Genomic DNA, 20,060 nt, shown 5'->3' with positions numbered 1-20,060 from the left:
GCAGTTATTTATGTTGCGTTGACACTACAATACATATGAACAGTTTTTACCTGCTAACATTATATACAAGCAGTCTGATCAACGAATGTAAATTCCATAAACGCGCACTTTTTTTTGTAATATTGACTTTGACAATTTACGACAAATGTTTGCAGTAAATTTTTGTTCAAAAAAAATATTAAAGGTTGTCTTTTAAATACCTTTGATGGGCGTTTAGGAATAAAAATTAGCTCAAACGGTCGACCGTCTATCAAGTTACGCGCTTAACATCCATTTTGATTTACACAGATTATTTTCTAGTTACAAATCTCTATAATTGTTATTTACATACCATTACATAAGGTCTAGTCTAGGTCTACTTTTATTCCAAATTAAAGTTTTTAAAAGTTGATTTTTTAGTCCAGTATTATGTATATATACTCGTATAGTACAGCAGGTTAAGATCCATTATGTGCGTATTAAAGTAAAAAAGCTTTAATTGCCCGCTGGGAGTTTGTGAAGGTCTTATAATTTAATTTTTAACAAGCTTTTAAGAAAGCTCATGTACGTATATATTGCGTAATCTAATTTGACAGTTTTTATATCATCTAAATATCATAAAAATTTATATAAAATGTATTTATTAATACACCATTATTTACCAACCGCGTTTAGAACAACACGCCATTCAATTAAGGTCTAGTTAGTGAGCTTGTCTATATATACGACCCATTTTTTTTCCGTACAAGAAATAAGAGCAAATAAAAAGCGTGACTAATGAGAGTTCGACGTGACAATAATCATCCGACATTTCGGGGCATCTCGTGACACGTTCTGGGCTACGTGCTCTATGAGAGAGGAAATATACGAAACATATCAGGGAACGCTAGCTGTTTCCATCAAAACTAAGTAAATTTTTAGACGGCTTTAATGTTACATTCTCATATGTAAAATGTATTTTATCATTCGGACACCATTATTTCTTAACGAATTGGTTATGTTTAAAGCCTAAACTCTGATTGATGCATTTGTTAAAGTTCTTGAACCAGATAGATTCATTGAATTTAAGTCCAATTTTAGAATATGTTACGTTACGTTACGTTTTAGGGGATTAGTAAAATATTATAGTTTAATGTTATTGAAAATTTATATGTTATATCAATTCTTTATTATAGAAATATCGTAGAAATCTATTTTAGAGACGATAGATATGAAATTGTCATAATTTTATGTCTAAAAATATAATCCTCGTAAATCTAGTTATTTATTGTGAATAAGTTAAATAAGGAATTGTTGGATAAACTAAGAAAAATACGTTTCCTAATCTCGGAACTTTATAAGATAAGAGCGAAAGCCACAAAACGTAAAGAAAGCTTAAGTTTTAGGATAAAAATCTTTGTGTCCCGCGTAACTTTGAATGTCTGAAAAAACGTAGACTTGAATGAAAAGGTTATTTTGTTGAAACTGGTTATAACTGTATGATGATTGATGGTTGGGGGGAAAAACATAAACATCACTCCATGACCACATAATCCTTACAAATATTTACATTATAATGTATATCGGAGAGAGTAAATATACGACGTAATTTCTTTTAAACAATTAAAATAAATTTTAGGCTGATGAAAATTTCACTGATCGACTATGCACATTACAGTCTTACTATTCGATCGTGTATAAGATTGGGATGGGAAAGTGTTTAGGATATTAAAGAATAGAGAATTTGATTGGGAAGAATCAGGAACTGCAATTATAATTAGGAAGTTGTGCTGCGTACTGCTTTAAGTTGATCTAAGTGAGTTTGGTACTAAAAATTGCATTAAAATTCAAATACATATAGAATGAAAGTTTCATGGACCAGAACAGTATACCAACCCACAACCCTCGGGAGATGACGTACCAGGTCTTGCAAATCTATATTTTTTAATATAACACATATAAATGTGCAAACTATTTATATGAAACTAATATTTTCGGATTACTACATGTTCTTTTATTATTATTATTAAGAACTACACACTCCCGACGTTTCGGTTACTTTGCAGCAACCGTGATCACGGCAGGCGAGATGATCAAACTATTGCTTTGGGGATATTCTGTTTTGAAATATGTCAGGCCAAATGATATTAGTACCAACTTTCGAGTCCCCTTACTCCTAGAGGACATCAAAGTTTCAATGCGAACCACTCACGCAAGTGTATCTTTTTACATTATTGATGTTATTTAATACTTAAAGCAATTTCATCTTAACAAAGACGTTTTTTGCAAGGAAAATGAGACTGTTGGAACATGAGCCGAAAGTTAAGTGCGTTGTTATATAAAATAAGTTATGACACCATTTGAATGTTTGATGTAAACAAAGATATCTATTATAATATGTAAAAAAAAAATTCAAACTTAACAAAATGTACGAAATTAAATTCGTAATTAATATACAATAAATATGACATAGACACGTTTATGTCAATTTTCTTAATTTATTTTATCAACCGTAATAAAATTTCAATTATAATTTAAATAACATTAAAATCACAGTTATGTTATCACGGATGATAAAATAATTGGATTTCAGAGACTTCAACCAAGTCATTGCTAACTCTATACAATGCTCTCCGTATAGGAAGGAAGACGTAAATATGACTTATAAATAAATTCATCACAAACAATACAATTTAACTTAAAACATGTCATGATAATGATATGACAAAGATGATTTTATAAAACAATAACATTATTGAAAAACCGCAAACACATTTTATATTAATGAGTGATTGTACTTATAAGCTTATAAGAGAATCATGTTGCGTTGGTATAATCCCTATGTAGTATAATATGAGGTCTGCTAGAATTATTTTAATAAAATTGTGTCGAGGATATATTTAAATTTGGTAACTTTAAATGATTTTGATGTCATGTTTTGTATGAGAATGTATCGTTAGCCACAAGAAATATATAAACAAACAATATAAAGAAAAGTAGAAGCATTTATGTAACCATCTCAAGATTAGGAGAATATAGAAATTGACAAGCTGCGACTATAGACGATAGCATTAAATCTGATTTGTCACCGCCTTCATCTCTAGCGTTTTGAGTGCATATGTTTCAGATATTTCCCTTATAAATGTAAATTTAATCCTAGCAAACTATTAATACATTTCAGATAATCAGAAATGCATTACCTACAGGGGATTATGTACAATTTGAGCCTTGGCCTCAGGTATAAAAGCAACACAAGTTTAACTTTATCGATAAGTTTGACGATTTTAATATAGATGTTTATATGCATCAAATATCTTAAATTATACAACGACCAATCAGTCTACCTAATACAATATGTATCCATTGTAGATTTATTAGTTTTGTTCGATGTTGCTTACAATAAATAAAATAAAAGGCTCAAGTAAATAGCTCTGTCATGATTGATCACGTGAACGGAGAATGGAGGCAATTCATGTCTTTTTGGACAAGTGATCTATCATGTCGTACATTGTTAGTCTCAAAGGCATAAAAACATATTAATAAACAACGTTTCCTAGAACGTATTCTTGGTGTTTATTTGAAGAGTAAACCAAAATAATACAGAATTTTTTTTTCTATTTTTTCCTTTCATCCGAACCAAATGTATTATAAGGACGTTCAGAGATATCTTATTATTATAATATGGATACGACACAGCGGCACAGATTACACAAAGAGTTAAAACCGGTAATTGAGAGTGTTTCTGAACTATGAAAAAAGTTGAATACTCCAAATAGTGTAAGTATAATATATAAAAGTAATTTTGTAGAAAAACTATTATGAGGAATTGGCAACCATGAAAACTGTGATGGGTTGCTGTGTAGTGGAGGATAAGTTAATAATAACGGGAATAATCATTTATGACGTGAGAAAATTATATGAATCGTATAAAAGAATTCTCTGGACAATGGTTATCTGTATGTGTTATATGTTCATACAACTATATTAACTAATGTCTTTAGTATTTTCATTTGTGAAGGGGTAAAAGTTTGAGATGATTTAAGTCGAAAAGTTTTATCCTAAAAACTAAAGTAAAGTTCACTTCGCTTTGTAGACGACACCGCTCGGCTTGCTTGTTTTTCTCTTATCGTATTTAAAGTTTTGGGCTTTGTTTATTTTACTTTTCTTTCTTTGTGAAATAGAATGCTTAAATCATAGCTTATCTCGTTTATTTCATTGATTAAATAAAAACTTTTATCATTCTGTTTAATATTTTACACAAAAACCACTAATCTACTTATTTACTGAGTCTCCGGAGATTTTTTTGTCCTTAAATATCCCGTGTGCTTCATATCACTGACAAGTCAGTCACGTGTTTCCACGTTTTATCTCTCACATACTACAGGAGGTGACTGGTGTGACGAGGACAGCACTTAAAGCTACATAGAGATGATTTTGGAATAACAAAGTCAGCTGTTTCGCCTTCATACGTATTCCTTGAACAAGCTACCAACTGCGAACTCATTTTACACTTTATATATACATATTAAGAACATCCATAACTTCGGGAAAATTTCAATTTGGTCGTAATTGAAGTTGTAACATTTAATAATTCAAACACACCACTTGCTAATGTGTGTTCTGTAGTTGGTGCGTCAGCTCCCGAGAGTATTTCATTCGGCTCTCCTGATTTTATATTCCGTTGTAATATTGCGAATTTACTTTTTATAATTTAAAGCAAATGATTAAAAAGCGTTCATGTTTTATGACGTGTTGAAAAATTATTGAGAATATTTCGAAATCATAAATAATTTAAATCAAATGATATTGAGATTAATAAATAGTACCAGGTATAAAATCTGTTACAGGATACAGCAATATTACATACAAGTAATTTAAATTTAAGTTTAAAACTATACTAACTTTATTATTTAAATGTATATACATATATACATATATATATATATATATATATATATATATATATTACTCCATTTTTATATTAATAGCCCATCTGCTTCAGTAACCCAATATCTATATTATCGCAACTAATGTTCTGTTTTCCTTTCGATATTTATTTCCATTTGTCATACGTTACATTTGACGTATTATAGCGGATGTTTTCTAACGACCAAATGACCATCGTTGGACGTACAACAGATGACATTACACTTGAGATATACATTCAGGATGTATTCTTAAGTAACGGATTATTCAATATTTCTTTACTTCATAATATAAGAATGGGAGGATAAAATATCGTTGATTAATGTAGTTATGCTCTCGTACAAAGTAGTTTCCACTCTCCTCGTGAGCCTCCAAAACTCTATGTATTAGTATTTCTGTGTTATGTCTTATTTTTGTAACAATTATATTTTTAAAGGATGTTTCTGAATTTATTGTTAAAATAGCTTTTGCCAATGACTTCAGAATTCGGTCCGACTTTAGATTTCGGTTCGTTGAAAAGTCAGCAATGTATGCTTAGTTTTGATGTCTTTATTGACTGGCAGCGACATCTACTGTCTGTGTGACGTGACTATATAAAATAGGGAATGAATTTTAGCTTACACGCGAATCTTGTATTTGAACAAATAGTCCGGTCAAGTTAGCGTCAAAAATAGGGGTAAGGTTACATTAATTCGCACCTTGCTAAAAGATGGCACGAATGTTGGGAACCCTACTATATACAATTTGTCAATTATCCACATCACACATCATCCGAAGTGTGGAAAAAAAAAATTGTTCAAGGTCAAATGTTGTAAATTCGGTTTTTTGAGCTTTCCAGCTAAACGATAAGTTTTATAATAAAAATAGATGAGACAATAATTATTCATCATGCAATTATCTATAAAAAATGTTCTTACACTTTTTTTCCTAAGAATCACCATTTCGGAGATACAGCGATGCAAATATTGAAAAACTTGTATTCTTCATAATATACATGTCAATTACCGTAATATACATTACAGAACGATAATATAAGTCATCATTATCATCATCAGCCTATAGGAGCCCACAGCTCAGCAAAGGCCTCTTCTTACATGGAGAAGGTTAGAGCATTAATCACCACGCTTGCTCAAGACTGGTTGGCGATTTTAATCTTATAATTTGGAATTATAAGACCAGTTTCCTCAGGATGTTTTCTTTCACCGTCTGTCAGTAGTGTCTAAATACTCTCAGAAAGTACATTGGTACTTGCCAGGTTTCGAAACCGCGCCTCCACGAGTGAGAGGCGGGCCTTTAATCTCTAGGCCACCACGACGTTATAATATAAGTAAAAATATTAATTTTCGTAGCGTATACACACATATTATACAGTTGTAAAAATATAAACTCGAAAAAAAGATTCGAAATACATACAAAACCTTCTGCAATGGGTTTCATTGCATGATCCGCTTCCGGAAGTTAACAAAATTGTATCTATTGCTAATGGAGTCGTCGGTGATGATAAAATTAACTGTCACAAAGCTTGTGTAGTTAGAATTACCGTCATGTCCTAAATGACAGGAATGATGTTTAATAAAATAAAATTAAAACGCGCTCATAAAGTAGTACATCTCTTAGCTATGAGTAGCACCGTAAAAGTTCACGATAAGAAAGTTTCTGTCCACCCTGTATTATTATTTCAACGCATGAGTATTACTAGCGCTTTCGAAGATGAAATTGAGAAATATTTCGAATATGAATTGCTCCGTATCTGTTGTCACTGTTCGATGATGCTGGAATATGTAAACCACAAAAGTCAGCTATTTATGATTGTTTTGAAACAGTAAACATAGATATTGACGACATAAATGCTACGTACATAATCGACGGAGGATATCTATTACACTGTGTAGTATGTGATCACGAGGAAACATTGAGCCATATTTTAGATAAATAGGTGTGGTATGTACATAGATATTTTGACCATAGAATGACTGTAGTATTTGATGGCTATGCTGATTGTACAAAAAATATTAAAGCTGCAGAACAACAACATCTTCACCTTCGGACGTCATTTTTGATGAATTTATCACAGTTACCACAAGCCAACAGAAATTTCTCGCAAATATACACAACACGTCTAGATTCATTTCAATGTTGAAAGAAAAATTTACGTCTGAAAATATCTTTGTAAAACAAGCTGATAATGATGCTGATGTCCTGATAGTTGTAACAGCAAAAGAAAAATTTAACTCGACAAATCCAAGTATTCTTGTTGATTTGTTGGTATTACTTACTGCTCGAACGTAAACTAAATAATTATTTGTTTGTTAAAACCTTGGAAGGCTCAACAACAATTAAAAATATTTTCATCCAAGAGTTTATCGGCTTTTTCAAAATGCCAAAATCATATCTTATTTCTACATACAGTAACTGGTTGCGACACGACATCAGCATTTTTCAGGAGAGGTAAAAGATCAGTTTTGAAATTGTTTGAGAAACAAGATTTAGTTGATTGTGCTGACGTTTTCTAAGAACTTCTATTCCACAAGCTGTAATCACCAACGGAATTCGCTTTTTTCTTTCAATTTACGGAGCTCCAAAAAAAATTACGTGCTTAGATAAGTTTCGATAATTATCTTTTGCGAAAAATAAGTATAAAAGTTAGCTTGTCATACTCCAACTTCTGCTTCTGCTCATCAACATCTATTTCGGGTATATTATCGAGTTCAAGTATGGCTTGGTATTAACTAAGCCCAGAAGACTGGGGTTGGAAGTTAATTGACAATATATTGGAACCAGTTCAGGATCTACTCCCTCCTGCACCGGAAAAAATATTTTTTTTTCAATTGCAAAACGCTGTGTAATGCTAAATGTGGCTGTAAAATAGTTGGTTTGTTTAATTCATTAGCACGTATCAGTTGTCAAGGCCAATCGTGCAATGTTGAATCGCCAGTAGAAGACAATTCTTACGATATAGGCGAGAAGACATCTGATGCATCGCTCTTTGAAAAATTTATTTGTACCCAGAAGGAAGAAGAAGAAGGAGAAGAAGAGCAAGACAGTGTGGATTATGTTCCATTAGAAGAGTATCGATCAGAAGAATAATTTTCTCAATTTACGCATTACTGACACCGCTCTTGTTTTTTACAATAATACCATTTTAAATTTAATACAAAAGCTTTTTAACTCAACAGAAGCACAATAGATCGTGGAATAGGCCTACCGGGGAAGCTAAACCAAACCAAACGCGCCATCTACACTACCTCACGGATGGCGACGAAAAGAATGCATGTTATGAAGAATACAAGTTTTTCAACATTTTGCATCGCTGTATCACCGAAATGGATATTATTAGGAAAAAAAAGTGTGAAAACAATTTTTATAGATACTAGCACGATGAATAATTTTTGTTTCACCTTTTTTTAGTGTCATTAAAATGTTTTCTATAGATTGTACATAGAAAGAGAAACAAACATACTAAAGCTATCTACATATTTAAGTAATACAAAGATTACAGGTGTTTGAACGTTGAATCCTTATTAGTTAACTATGTATATATAAGTATTTTTTATTTTATTTTAGAAATCATCGTAAAGCTACGTGCAAGGAACTAGACCGGAATCAAATACACCTGGGCATGCGAAATTAGAAGTAGTCTTATATTATTGGTTGTTACGAAGCGATGGTTGAAATAGAACAGCATCCAAAACATAGCTTAATAAGAAAAAAAACCTTTCAAATTTCAAATAAAACATTTATCTTTGATACGGAACATAATTTCATTTTTTGTTTTGGGTTGCTATGGTATATTTCTTCACGGAGCACGTACCGCATGAAGACGTGATGCTGGGAACTCATCACACATCTTCGCTATTATGACACCCGCCATTACTTACTCTAATTTATTATTTTTTTATTTTCATTTAATGATACACATACAAGATAATTACATTGATATACAAGCAGTAACTAACCTTATAATTGACCTTATATATGTCGTAGTAAACTCATTATCTCAGTAACAAGCTATTTACTGTCGAAAACATCAAAATGATAAGTACAAGGAAACAAAGACGCGTCTAAATTGTTCCAATAGTTGATGGTTTCTTTAAAATATTTATCTTAAAGTAACGTAAAGAGAATAACGTGTTATTTTAAAATACTTAAATAAATATTTTGAGATAAACTGAAACAAAATAGAACGCATCGTCCACAATAAGGATTTATGAACAAAGTCTAACCTTCTGCGGCGGAACTTTCAGACTTTGCACTCTAGAGACTTTTATTTATCCACCGTGGAAAAATATATAGCTATTTATACGCTTGTCTTTACTTTATATCATTCAACAACAAATGGACTTTTAATGACATATAACATTTGTGGACAACATTGTACTACCATTTGGTAAGTTTATATAAATAAGGAGGTTGATATTAAGGTAGATAAGATTTACAAATTCATACGTCAGATTTAAAATGGTAAAATAGTTTTTTTCTCGTTCTAAAGATGAACTATTTGTATGTTAATAATACCGTTAAATATTTTATTATTAATTTTTTCAGAGATAACTATCTCAATACGAAATTATACACTTTCTTTGAATATTTCTTGCGTTATATTCACAGGAATTAGAATATCAAGTTATTTATATTAAAATATATTTCAAGTAAAATTCAACATACAAATCGTATTAAACTTAAAAAAATTATTGTAAATAGGTAAGTAGCTTTGTAATGAATTCCTGAAAAAGAATTTAATAAACATTTCAAGATCAAAAATTATTTTACTAATAAAAATGAAAATTGCAATGTTATTTCAAAACGGAACTGTCAAAGATGGCGGCAACGCAAGTGCAAAGTTTGCAATTGATTTTAACTTGCCGTTCGGAAATATCGAAGCGGGGATCGCCGACAGGTAAAAACGTTTATAAAGAGTTTTAAATCTACTATTGTAGGTGAAATTTTTATCTATGTATATAAATTTCAGAATACTAATAATATCCGTATAAATTTTTTACGTATATTATTTTGTTATTTAAAATAGCGGAGGTACTCTTAAAACTAATTAAAATGTGGAGGAGACTGCCATTTGACAGAACGACCGTTTTTTTGTATACCAAACTTTGTATCTTTTCCTTCTTTATTTTTAATTATTTCTTTATTGTGTAATGATGATGATAATTTCTAATAAAGTGTAAAGCTTAGTATTATATTTTGGAACATAATCTAATTTAAGAAACTTTATGCATATACATAAATGGATAAATGTTTAAGAAGTATGTTTAAAGATACCACGAGCCAAATGAATCCTATATTCTTTATAATTATCTATTTTTATTATAAAAACGTGTTTATTTACGTGTAAAATATAATTAATCCATATATTTGTAAATACATATTATCTAAATAACCAATATTTAAGTACGATATCATTATAGCTGTATTTAAGAAAAAAAAAAAACATAAGAAAATATTATTGATAAAATTTAGAAAATACCTTTTTTATCAAATAATGTAATCCATTCCAAAATTCTAGATTATTCCAGATCATAAACAAAGAAAACGCGAAAGTAGTATTTGTGGGATGTGGTCCCAAAGTTTCATATTTGACACTTTTGTTCCAAGACACGCTTATCTCAAATATATAAAATATTGATTTTTTATTCAGATGAAGCAGCTATGATTGTTAAAATCTCATTGTAAAGTCAAAGTAAAGCATAATTTTTAATGATTTATTAAATTATAAAGTTAATAAATTCACTGATTAGTTTTTAGTTCTTCCACATCAAAACACAGCAAGAAACGTGGACATATTAATGGAAGACAGGCTATGAAACAACCCACTAGGAGCGGACAACATAATACACAAAATGGACACAAACACATTTGAATAACTTCAAACTAAGCTCTCAATTAATATCAATGTTAGCTTGGCTTGAGCTTGACTTTCTCCACATCAGTATTCATCCTCCTCCTTTACGATCTTGTCCATGCAACAGTCAAAGCACGGTATGCATGAAACAAAAGGACTCACTAACAACGGCAATATAGAACAACACATTTAAATCTCCTCCAAATTTTTCCGCTCTCTTAGGATAATTTCACTTCATTGTTTTTGGTGTTTGGTTTCAAACATTAGACGCTAAGTTTCATAATCGCTGTCTTCGTACCACAAACAAAACTTCGGCAAAAACGGTATACAGAACGGGCAGAGAGATGGTATACAAAGGATCCAAGGACATATTATGAATAATGAAAACCAGCAGAATGAAGCGCCTAAAGGGAATATACACAAACACATAAAATTTAGATTTTTATATTTATCCGTTTACTGTACTACTAACGCCAAACAAAATGAGAATAGATAAAAATAACTGGTCAAATGTCAAGAAGCATCGAAAAGGTTTTAATAACTCGTAAAAAAGACTTATTTTTAGACTTTCAAGTTACACAATTACAAATAAAATAATAAAAACTATGTATTAATGCACTTATGTAATATTCACCTTATTAGACGTTTGGCCAGGTTGCAGTGGCCGTAGTCAAAAGCTCAAGCTATGTAACTCCGTATCCGAAGCTGATAATTTTCACCCGCAATTTTTTTTTTATTTTTCATTCAAAAACTGCAAACAATACAATGAATCGTAATTTATGTTACTCGATAAAAGCAAGGTTTTTTACTGCGATTCGCTGGACACTACGTCGAGGTTAATTTAAAACACTCATAATAAAATTTTTAAGTTCATAATTGCATTAGCTTCAAGCACGTTTTTTAATACAAATGGCCGTCGGTGGAGATCACAGTGGAATTGAGTCTAATGATTTTTTTCTTTATTGCGAATATGTATGTATGATATGATGTATTTATTTATATATGTATGGATTTACTGCTCTTGCAAATTCTACTAAATTTATTTTGATCCTAACTTTGTACCAAGGGGCTAAGTTAGGGCGACTATCGAAAAAAAAATAATAAGACTACAATTGAGGAAGTCGTAGCGTATTTCCTGCCTTAGGTTAACACAGAGCCTATATCACTCCTAATGATATAACTAACCTTCAAGTGGAAATCCTGTCAATAGTGCTCCAGCTATTTCAAAGATCATCCAAGACAAACAGACGATTAAAAATTATTTCGTTTCCCATCTCCTTTCATATGGGTTTAGTGAAAATCTGTTAATTTGTAATTACAAACAGATACTTTAATTTTATTTATTATTATCGATTTTAAATATTACCGTCTCGGGACTCGTAGTTCGAGTTATTTTAAAGCAACTTAGAAAAAAATGTGACGATCTCAAAACTGCTTCTCGGAGAAAAACTTATGTGTTTTAAAAATATATTGGAAACTATTACTATTATAGTGATATCAAGTAAACAAATTAATTTATATCTGTCAGCACAGATCGATGTTACAGAGAACGTATGAATAGATTAAATTTAAGCACATTGAGCTCTCACTTTATGGACATTGAAATTTTCTTTAATTAAAACTATTAACTGATTTGAGAACAATAAAATACAATAAGGCATTTGTTAATAATATTTGATTGCGTCAGTTTAAATGCTTCGTTTTTTAGAAATAGGCAGATAAATAATTTTTAAATGGAAAAATAAGTGACACAATGACGGTAAGCTCTTCGTATCGTGAGCTCCATACGATTTTCTCGTTTTAAAGGCTTTCATTAAAATAAGTCTAGACTGACCGCAAATCGTGAGCACTCTAGCTTATCATAGGCATCTATTATCACTTTTATACTGATTTTGTTCAATGCTACTTTTCGCAAATTTAAGACTGATACGAAGAGAAACTTGAGTATATAGATATATTTGTATGTCACAAAAATTTATATATTTGTATTTTATGAAGTACATATTAATCTTTTAAAAATATAATATAATATGCCAACAATTTATTCTTAAAAATTTTTTTTTTCTTCATTTCCACCTTTTATTATATTTACCTTACTTTTATTTGAAAATAATATTGTTTATATAGATTATTTTGAAAAATAATTAATTAATGGATATTTAAATTTATGAGTATTTAATACTATCTTAAATATACGAAAGTTATTAAAACTGTGAAGTATACAGATTAATTTCATCAGTTTGGGTTTTATTCTTTGCAGTAGTTGGAACGTTAAATCTGAAACGTAAATAACATGAAACAGGTCTCATGATCATTTATTGCGTATATTACTAATGATATTTTTTGTTATAATTTTTTTTTTATATCATTTTGTTTATTTTACAGGATGTTCAAATTCTTCATCGATATCGTAGTTCACCACGAAACATTGACAGCATTTCATACCTTTAATATATAAGTCGAATTAATAAAACTTATCTTGAACAAAGTATACTACAAACATATCTGTAGCAAGAAACTGATAGAAGTGAGATGTAGTATTTTATAATCTTAAATGTTTAAAAAGTTTAACTTGAAGGAAGAGAATTAAAACAAATCTATGAACATATTTTTTTACGATACAAATGATTGGTCCCTTTCACGCACCTTTAACGCACATAGGTAGGCAAGCCAGACAAGGGCTCAAAATGGAAGGGTAGCAGCACAATTGGGGAACGCAAAAGCAAAAGCACATCAAAATATAAAATATTAAAATGTTTCTTCATATTATTTATTTATTCCTAATGATTTATTTCTATTAAAGACATTGACATTTAGAAATTCGTTTAGAAATCGAGAAATTTCAAGTTTAAAAAAAGTTTAAATTATAACTTAAAATGAAAAAAAAACACATGCTTTCTATTTTTGTATTAAGTTGAAGAAATATATATAATTTCTAAATCTAGATGTTCTTTCAGGACTCTAGTCTTGTAGTTAGTTTTCTTTTATCTATAAGACAAAACTAGGTTCAATATTGGACCACAATCGTCAGTGAATACAGTTCGTATTCGAAACAGAAGTATGTAAATGTTACTAAAATGACATAATAATCATAAAAATCACAAGGTAACATAGAAAAATTTTAAACCATAAAATACCGAAAAACGTATAAAAGACTAGGTATAACTTTAGATAATAGTGTTAGATAAAAATAATTTAATTAATATGTTCCAAATTATAAGAATCTTTCTTATAAAACATCTTTAACGTTTTCGATTTGTAAAACAGGCAGTAACATAGACTACCAAAATATTTTCTGGTCCTCTTTGCTCTCCATTAGAATATATTAAACTATTTGTGTTATCGAATTTTATTTTGGCTTTTAGCATCTTTATTGAAGTTTCTCGTTTTACAAAGCTACCAAAGGTTTATAAAAAATAATATAATTAGCAGATATACCGTATAAGAATGTAAATGTAGACAAAAAGCGTCAGGTAATCTATAAAATATGTATACTCAAAATCTCAGTCTTTTATATGAGAAGTTCAAAGTTCATGCGAAGTTGTGTGAAACTGGCAAGCGAATGTCAAACTTACAAAATCGGATATGAAATAGAAACTTAAATAGATACTCCGCATCCGACATTAAGACATGAAAGAGATATACATTTATGTTCAGTTCATCAGATACTGGGAACAGATTTTATTATAAAACTGACACACAGAATATTTTTAATTAATTTCTTAGCTGTTAAGTTATTTTGTTACTATTAAAGTGAGATGAAGATTTTCTTCGAGTCAAAGTGAATAGGCCAATACTGAAAAAATAGATTTACAATCTCAGACATTAAGTTAGATTTAGATTTAAATGTTGTAGGTTACGAAAATATATTTGGCTATCTAATTTGTTACAACAGTATTCCTTTACAGATAAGATTGGTACATACACGAAACTTACACTAAAAGCTTGAATGAACATTGCCGGGCCAAAATCGGTGTAAGGTTATAATATCAATTGTAAAGGTGGTAGAGCCTAGTTATGGTCAGTACCACACTCTAACAGAAGCTCGGCGAGAAGTAGGCTTTAACGTCTGCGTTTCGTGAGTGAGAGAGGAGCCGGTTGCCCTCTCCCTGTTCCTACTTTTTACTCTGCGTCATCCACAATCAAGGTGGGCGACACATCTGCAACATAAGAATTGTTGCAGATGTCAATGGGCGACGGTAACTACCTCCATCAGGTAGGCCGTCTGCTCGTTTGCATGCTTTAGTATTCAATAAAAATAGATTTCTAAAATGTCAATACTACTCATTTAAATAAATAGTTTATTGACGTAAGGGTTTTACAAGTTTGACGTTGATGTCTGTGTGTTTGTCTTCGTAGCTCTTTCTGTTTCTTTGATGTGGGTCTTAGCTATGTTTAATTAAAAAACAATAGTAAAAGAGCATCAGCTCCTAGCCTAAATGATGTAAAGTTTTTTTTCAGATAACTCGATTAACGGCCCAACGTTTGACTGTAGAGTCGTAAGACTTTTTAACTTTAATAATATTATTATAGTGTTTAAAGTTAATTTCAGAATAGAAACCGATTCCCTATCAGTTTCTTATATTGGGATCATAAATCAAATCAAATCTCGCCGAATCCCAAAGTTAACGAACCCGTCGATCCAAACTTCCAAACAGGATCCTGGATTCAAAGCACGCGTTTAACTTAGATGTCACGGATGTGGGAACAGAACTTGTCGCCGCTGTGTCTCGACTCATGTTATGTTTTATCCTAAATATTTAATTAAAATTATTGCATGAAATAAATATTTTATATAAAAAATTAAGGTGAATGAATGAAGAGAATGAATAGGAGAAAAAATGTTAAGTAAATTAGAATCTCAATTAAATTAATACACATCTTTGGGTGTTCACGCGTTTGAGTATACATGTAGTTAGTGTTCAACTGCTTTGCTTATATCTGAGCCGGTTTAAGAATTTTGAATAATCTAATACTTCGATTAGGGTAGGCTTAGGGCACAAATAAGAAAGGTTTATATATTTTTTAAACCCTCGATTAATATAAATATTAAGAATAAATGGGAACTGGATTTTGTAAACATAATAATAAATAAATAAAAAATGCGTAACAAAATGAATAATTAAAAAATTAAAATAAAACAAGACAATCGTCGCGTTAGTTTTGATCAGGGTATTAATTAATGATTATATTGATGATCTATTTCTAATTATTGGACGTCTTAAGGTAAGAAATATTTGTTTAAAATACTATTCGTTAAATGTTCTGTAAGTTAATGTTAAAATAATTGTCAAAAAATCTAGACACACTGTAATAGAAATTACAAAACGAAAAGTGAAACGTAGAACGTCGAGTTGATAATTAACAGTAAATTGATTTTGATTTCAAAAGTTATGAACTTTTCCGAGTTACTCTCAGTTTGCTGAACTTGAAAATTTTGAATTTAAATTTTCTGTTTTCATTATTATTTAATTATCTTATTATTACTTATATTTTAATCCAACGGTTTGGTAAATGCTTATTTTTTGACATCACTATCGTTAATTAAGCAAACGGTATTCCTTTGAAATCAATGTCATCTGTCACTTCCAGTACTGAAATTCTTGCTCTACAGTTACCCTAAATTATTTGTTTTATTATAAATTTATATTCTATAAATTCAAATTAAAATTTTTATTTAATATTTCTGTACACTTTTCTGAACAAAAGACATGCTAAAATTTATTAGTTCATAATTATTTCTTTAAAAGCTAACATTTTCCAAACGTTTGGGTAAATTTTGATGTTTAAATTATTGTTATTTTTGAAGGTTTCTACTTGAAAAGGTTTTTCGGGAAGAATACAAAAAATTTAACGCCTGTAGTGGGATCAAAAGTTAATAAAAGTTGATTAAAAACGATAAACACCAAATAGATAACCAATATTAATAATAGTTATTAAATTAAAAATAATACTACATATTAACGAACTTCAATGACCGTACTAAGAATATACAGAATTATCAGTCAAATTACATAGGATGAATAAGCAAATAAAATAAAATATATATAAGAAGTATATAAAAATTTGTATGCTCATTAAATTATTTACCTCTCAATGTAAATAAGATCCCATTTAATATATAAATTTGAAACATTGAAACAATACCGGATGTATTTAAACAAAATACCACAATTACATATTGTCTTCCGTAAACTAGTTGAATTTAGTTACATCAGGGTAATAATTAACGTGGATGGCGTAAAGCCGCGGAGTTGTAATCATCTCGAGACGTTAACAACTCATTGTTGTGATAATAACGTGACTGTACATAGTTATGTATAACTTAGCTGTAATATTTTATGGTTATGTGAAAAAAAAATACCTAAACATATAAAATATCCGTGATTTCATATAAAATTAAATAAGAGAAATTCAATAACATATCAAAACTCTTTAAACTACTTGAAAAAATATAATATTTTTCACCTTAAAATTAGTTGAGTGGTAGAAATAGCGATGGACCCGGAAACCGCACGGTGGATCCATGGAATGCTGAGAAGTTTCCCCTCTTATTAAATTAAAGCCTTTGTGTAACGCGTATTCAAGATTTCAGCAAGAGTATAGTTATAGTTGCGGATATCCGATAAATTGATTCATATAAACTATACTTAATGTATTTATTTTTTATAATTTTATCCAAGATTTCCGCGTGTACCAATTTAAATAAAACTACGGTTTTTGAATATATTGAGCAAGTGATTGTGTGTAACATTTTACCTAACATTTCGAAATTTAGCGTAACTTAATTTAGGGTAACTGAACTTTAACTTAACTTGGGGTAAAATTAAAAAAAAAGCAACCGTTTAATACATCTTAAGTCCATAGCTATATTTAAAGTCTACAATGAATAGCATAAAGAATTATTGCAGCTTTGTGTATTAAGATCTAAATTCTAGACAAATTATTTTTAATGACCATATCTTTATTTAACTGTTGTGAAAATATTTTTTGAACCACGTGTAACTCTAATTCCATACAAATATGAGACTAACTAGCCAATAAAGTATTACTATTAAACATAAATCACACCTTCTAATATTTTCTTCAACCAATTAACACATCCAAAGTTTATCAAGATATGAACATAAATTTCAAATTGTGTTTTCAATTACGATCGCGTCCGGACATTTCCCTAGCGACAACACTAACTTGTTTACAACACACTGACAGACAGTTTATGTAAAGCTGTTTCTGTTTTTATATATGGTTATAAAAAATTAACTGTGAGATATAGATTTAATAATCCATGTATAACATATATTTTATGTCATACGTGATTAATTTTGAATCTTAATTGAATATAATTGAACATTTTAATTATCAAATGATTGTAAATGTCTGATAGTTTTCGAAATAATCCACAATATCTCTTCATGAATTTAAATGAATTCTCGGTAAGACTTTCATTCTGGTATGTTTTTTATTTGTTATAAATAATTTTCTTTCTTATTTAAGACGTGAAATAACAACCATCGCAAAATCCTTAACGCTGAAGGTATGAACGGGTAAGAAACAAAATTATTCTCAAATTTATAACCAACAAAAACTTTTATGACGTAACACAATTCATAACTCTGTTTATGAAATAACTAAGATTATTGTTTCAGACATGCTGTTGCTGCTAGTGTTGACTTCGAGTTTCTCTGTTCGTTACTTAAATGAAATATATTTTGTTGAATGTCTAGTTAGTAAGTAAATAATTTAACAGTTGTAATGTGAAATAACAGTGTTGCAGTAACACATAGTCGTAAATTAAACTGTTGTTGAACTTTAAATCTTCATTTATATTCCTAAACGATGAACTTGCAACCCATATATATGTTGAAATCGTAAGCAGTTTATTAAAAATATGCAACATTTTCCATCGTCCGTGTGTCACGTAAGAAATACGAGTATGTCACGAGTGAGGAAGACTGTTCTAATTCAAAACATTGATAATTATTTCTTGGTTTGATAACGTGTTTGTTTGTAATGTACACAAAACTAACCAAGAAACTAACACAGAATTGTCTAACACTTCTAGTGTTCATTGTATTGCTATATAACGTTGTTATTTGCTACCACTGTGGCCATTGAATATTTGTGTCAATGAAATGTTCAACTATTTTGAGGTATCTTAAGGATTTGCTTGTATATATGTCCTAATAGTGTCTTCCCTTCCCAATAAGTCGGAATGTTAGTATGTTTGTTTATCTTTATTGTTATAACTCAATAACTAGCTTATGTCAGTGAAATTATATATATTTTTTCCAAACAAGTCTTGTTTGTCTTGATTGTTTCTCTTACAGGATTCATGACAAAAATTCTCAAAACGCGTCAGTCATCAGAAGAAGAAATCAATTTCCTCCAATTGTCTTCAAACGACTTCGACAAATTTATTTATTATGTTTCAGTAGTCTTCGTTTTTATGAGATTTTTTTTTGTCAATCGCCTTTATATAGAGAGTGTTAATATGTCTATTTATGTAAATGTTGTATTACTAATTACTTCAGATTACTATTTCCTTATAAGGATATTACGGTATAATTATTGAGATTATAAAGGTTATATTGGATCCGTCACATGTATGTTCTTGTTAGTCTCTATACAAATATTGTCAACGTGAGTTAACCTTATTGTTGAAAACTACGCAGAGGGTTTTTATAAATAAAAGAGCGTATAAAGATTAAAACTTGTATATTGGTACTTCATATATCTTCATTTACAATATCGAATCGTTAAGAATAAGTATCGTGTTAAACGACAAAAAAAATAATTTTTATAACATAATATATTATGAAAGATCAAAGAATTAACAAGCTATATATAATTTTATTGTAAAAATCATAGATTCAGAACAGTATCGAACAATTTCGCTAATTTTAGAATTCTATTAATATCTATAAAACAATTTTATTAATTTTTTTTTTTTTCAAAATTTCTAAATTTTAATATCATGAATGGGCGTTTATACACGAACTGTACAAAACCTGTATAAGTCGAAAAATTTTTTTTTTTTTTTTAAAGATAAAAATTATTGCATCACTTATTCGGAAAATACTCTGTGATTAAAACCGTGACAAGTTGCAAGGGCTCTATGCACTTGGCCGGTTTTAGACAATGGATAATCTGCATTATAGACAATACAAAAAAAATTATATCACTCGCCTCAAAAACTCGTATGGCTATATACAACTCGATTGGTGTCTAAAAATTAAATAATCGCTATAATCACACGCACTCTGGAAGACGATATTAATGTAAGAGAACGTAAAAGGATCTATTGCTTGCGATTCTAATC

Source organism: Danaus plexippus, chromosome 23, assembly GCF_018135715.1.
Source record: "Danaus plexippus chromosome 23, MEX_DaPlex, whole genome shotgun sequence".
Taxonomy (NCBI): domain Eukaryota; kingdom Metazoa; phylum Arthropoda; class Insecta; order Lepidoptera; family Nymphalidae; genus Danaus; species Danaus plexippus.
The sequence above is the reverse complement of the archived record's forward strand: the minus strand, read 5'-3'. Positions refer to the sequence as shown.